The sequence below is a fragment of the Micropterus dolomieu genome, linkage group LG21 (genome assembly GCF_021292245.1).
Source record: "Micropterus dolomieu isolate WLL.071019.BEF.003 ecotype Adirondacks linkage group LG21, ASM2129224v1, whole genome shotgun sequence".
Classification (NCBI taxonomy): domain Eukaryota; kingdom Metazoa; phylum Chordata; class Actinopteri; order Centrarchiformes; family Centrarchidae; genus Micropterus; species Micropterus dolomieu.
The window spans coordinates 1714188-1719070 of record NC_060170.1 but is presented as its reverse complement, the minus strand read 5'-3'; the positions used below and the strand labels follow the sequence as shown (position 1 = coordinate 1719070).

Sequence of the window (4883 nt, the reverse complement as noted above, 5' to 3'; positions counted from 1 at the left end):
CTTCGCTAACTTCACGTTTCTCAAAATGGAGCTGCCAATGATCAGAGTTGGTTTCTCAGCGGGTGTGTCGCTAAGTGGGGAAAATCTGTTAGAAACGTGAACAGGTTGGTGGTGACCCGTGGGCTTTGAATGCTTACGACTATTCCTCCTTCGGACAGTCACCCAGCCAGAAGCCATCGCTAGCTAAAGTCGCAAACGGCTAAGCTAAAGTACTGTAGCGTTACCTACCAAAACTTTTGAACAACTATAAGATTGAACAGCAGTCACCAAAAGATGGAAAGAAGTGTGAGTGCTTAGGCAAAATTACTGTAAGAATAAGTGTTTAGCGGACAGTTGGCCGCTGTAATCTAACAAATTTAACTGATATTTAGCGAGAGCAGCACAACACGCTACCAACACAAAATCACCGGAGTAGGGGGTCACTAATCTGGATAACCCAGATACATCCTAACTTTGGAAAGGTTTGTGCAGCGGTGTTCAGGAAAGAGACAGAGATATGGAGCGAGTGAGAGAGAGGAGGTGCTGCACAAATATACAGTCCCCTTCAAAAGTATTGGAACAGTTAGGCAAATTCCTTTTCTTTTTGTTGTTCACTGAAGACATTTGGGTTTAAGATCAAAAGATGAGTATGAGAATAATTTCAGCTTTTATTTCCTGGTATTCACATCTAGATGTGTTAAACAACTTAGGACATACCGCCTTTTGTATTAGACCACAGCATTCTTAGGTAAGCAAAAGTATGGAACAAATAATCTTAAAGTAAATAACATTTAATATCGGGTGGCCATAACCCTTGCTTGCAACAACTGCCTCAAGCCTGCAACCCATCGACATCACCAAACTATTCCAGGCTTTTAGTGCAGCTTCTTTCAGTTCTTGTTTCTTCTCTACTTCTGAATTCATTCTGCTGCTACCATCATCAGTTACATCATCAATATATATTAATGAGCCTGTTCCAGAAGCAGCCATGCATGCCCAAGCCATGACATCACCTCCACCATGGTTCACAGATGAGATTGTATGCTTCGGATCATAAGCAGTCCCTTTCTTTCTCCACATTTTGGCCTTTCCATCACTTTGGTAGAGATTAGTCTTGGTCTCATCCGTCCATAAGATTATGTTCCAGAACTTTTGCGGCTCATCTCTGTACTTCTTTGGATATTTCAATCTGGCCTTCTGATTCTTCCTGCTGATGAGTGGTTTGCATCTTGCAGTGTGGCCTCTATATTTCTGCTCTCTGAGTTTTCTTCGAACAGTGGATTGTGATACCTTCACCCCTGCACTGTGGAGGTCGTTGGTGATGTCATTTACTGATGTTTTGGGGGTTTTCTTCACAGCTCTCATCAACTACTGTTGTTTTTGGCCGACCTGTTGGACGTCTGTTGCTCAGTAAACCAGTAGTTTCTTTCTTTTTCATGACATTCCAAATTGTTGTGCATGCTATGTCCAATGTTTGTCCAGTGGCTCTGGTCGATTTTCCTTCTTTTCTCAGCTTGACAATGGCTTGCTTTTCTCCCATAGACAGCCCTCTGGTCTTCATGTTGGTTTATCCTCTTTAACAGGAAATGCAGTCTTTATAGGTTTGAACCAAGGATGAAAACTTCAACTACATGCAGAGCTATTTAATGTTTGGACAATCAACCTAAAAGGCAACACCTAGGCAACAAGAAACATCTGTCAGTCACATGTTCCAGTAGTTTTACTTACTTGAAAAATGGGTGGGTTCAAACAAAGGGTATGTCCTGAGTTGTTTAACACATCTGGATGTGAATACCAGGAGATAAAAGCTGAAATTCTGAACTCTTGTGTCATACTCATCTTTTGATCTTAAACCGAAATGTCTTCAGTTAACAAAAACAAAGGAATTTGCCTCACTGTTCTAATACTTTTGGAGGGGACTGTCTTCTCCTCATTACAGCTCCTCAATCAAGTATGATTTTAAATACGTCTAGTAGACAATCAATATGTGGCGGTCAGCCTTGATATATTTATCCCATTCATTGATTTATTTGTGGGAAACATGACTTTCACTACCACCCCCTTCACCCCCAAACAAAGCTGCCTCTCCCGACTCTATAAACTAATATCAAAAACATAATAACTAATGTTTCTTTATGCCACCGGCTAAAATAAAAAGAAATAAAGCAAGTAAATCCCAACTTTTGAACAGCTGTTTTTCTGCACATGTAGCCTATTTCTAAGAGCAGTATTTAGTATTGCCACTTACCTGCAGCACAGTCGCGAATTCACTTCAAGGATGGTGCGTTCAGTAACGCAGCGTTACTTACGCTACGTTACGAAACAGCCACCAGGGGCAATTCCCCATCTTGCCCAAGGACACTTCGACACACAGTCTAGAGGATTGAACCTCCAACCTTCCGATTAAAGGGCAACCTACCTGAGCCACAGCCGCCTGTAATAATATTTCTGTTTTAGAAAAGTAATTAGTTACACTAATAGTTACTGAGAAAAGTAATAATATTACAGTAACGCATTACTGAGAAACAGTAACAGTAACAGTAACGCGTTACTGAGTAACATTGGTTGTCTGTTCCAGAGGCCCGACTTAAAATTAAAGGGGAGAGTGTTTGCAGTCAGGCCCCTCAAGGCCCTGTAACTACCTGGCTGAGAAATCAGGTCGGCTAAGTCAGTAAACTCCTTTAAGTCCCTTCTTAAAAGTGACTTTTTAGTTGACTTTATTTTTCTTTAAACTGTAGTTTGATTCCTTATTTATTTTTTCTTGGTTTTTATCTGATTAATCTTAAAATCTGATGGTTTTATGACTTACGTGTTTTATTTTCTGCACTTGTGAAAGCACTTTGTATCATGGATTTTAGAAAGTGCTAAATAGAGATTAATATTATGACCATTATTATTAAATGTGATTGTAGTCGGACTAAACATACATTTGTGGTTTTATGAAGTGTGCAGATTTGTTTCATCGATGCTGTTTTCCAAAGCCTTGCACCTGGATGTGATGTGGTATATAATTATGCTTCTTTTAAATTGTGTTTACAAGCCATTAGCGGCAGAATGCTGCTCAGTATGCCTATAAATAGAGCACCATGTCTTTCCCTTTTATGCTGACCTAAGATGTAGGATCAACCCTCCTTCACTCACTTCCCCTAAGCAACCTGCAAGCATCTGTTTTTCTATCCATGGTGACTATCTAATACTTTATATTTTAACTTTAGTTACCAAAACTAGATATACCCTGTAGTTAACTCCCTGTATGCTTTGTATGCCCTAGTTTAATAATTTTATAGTAGTGTAGTGAGCTAATGTCCTAATTTTGCGTAGCATAGACTTTGCTGTGGGTCGCTGTTTCTTGGTTACCAAAAGATTTTTTATTCCCATTTCATTATGTTGCAATTTTTAATCAAACTTTTTCAGCATATTCACACCAATTACAAACTTTAGGATTGCTGGTGAAGGGTTGTACTTAACTGAACAGACTGATATGGTAACAGAAAAAAATATAGCAACTTGGATAACTACTGTTATGAGTACATCATTCTGTAGTTGATGAACAGATAGTCCTTAAATCTTTTTCTTTATGTCTTCCCCAGCTTAATTTGTAATCTAAGAGGCAGCAATAGAAAAACTACTCAGGTGACATTCTGGAGCAACTACAGCAATGTCTCTAGTTAAGCCTTGTAATTTAACAGCTGAATAAAAATAAAAATGTGTACCTAAATTTTATGAACTCATCAATTCATTGATTTCTGTCTACCCAACCATAGAAGTATACACAACAACACCGACTTTAAGTCTTCTAATGCATTTTATGCAACGTATAGTAGGTAGTGATTATGTTCTATTATGTTCTAATTTGCCTGCATGCATGACTTCTCCTTATTTTATGAATCCGCAAATATAGAGAATGGTAAGATGTTCTGAGTCAATTACATGCTATTACATTAAATAATCTGATAGTTAATTTATTGTTTGTAATAACTCTTTTAATGATAATGTAATCATTTGTATAACTTGTCTTTAATCCGTGTATGGTTCGTTCTTTGCTTATTCCAACTAAATCAGAAAAACTTTAAAAAACATCTGTTTTGTTTTTCTGTTTTAAACCCAAGACGAAAAAAACAAAGGAGTGGTGTTGTGTTCTGCCTATGACCGGTGTATCCCAACCCGTTCTCACTCCCTGACTTGTCACATATGGACGCATGGTCAAGACCCATCGACGTATGTTTGTATAGGGATCCCTATAAGGTCATAGGTCAACGCAGTGGGGCCTATATGATATTTAACAGAAAAGACTGAGTAAGGACGTGGTTGGGGTGAAAGGAGGGCCATAACCCGGACTTTGAACCAGGAGAACCGTGTTCATGTCCTGTGTGAAACAAAAAGTCAATATTACATATGTTTATATTTTATTTTATAATACAGTGGGGGAAAAAAGTATTTGACCCCTTGCTGATTTTGCAGGTTTGCCCACTTACAAAGAATGCAACAATCTACAATTTTAATCATATGTACATTCTAACAGTGAAAGACAGAATCCCAAAGAAAATCCCAGAAAATCACATCATATGAATTTATAAAAATTGATAACCATCTGATGAGGAAAAACAAGTATATGACCCCCTACCAAACAGCAAGTATTCTGGCTCCTACAAGCCAGTTAGTCTTTCTTCAAGACACAGCCCCAATCCCAACCAATTATCTACATCAAATACACCTGCCTCACCTCATTACCTGTATAAAAGACACCTGTCAACACCCAAACAACCAGCATCCAACATCACCACCATGGGCAAGACCAAAGAGCTTTCTACGGACATCATGGACAAGATTGTTGATCTGCACAAGGCTGGGATGGGCTACAAGAGAATCGGAAAGCAACTTGGAGAGAAAAGATCAACTGTCGG

General features: G+C 38.7%; 1 protein-coding gene across 1 annotated transcript in view; it reads left to right on the top strand.

Annotated features, from left to right (window-relative positions):
• Positions 1 to 4883, top strand: part of pdzd2 (PDZ domain containing 2) — a 60975-nt gene that overhangs the window by 37155 nt on the left and 18937 nt on the right. The gene's annotated exons all lie outside the window — the stretch shown is intronic.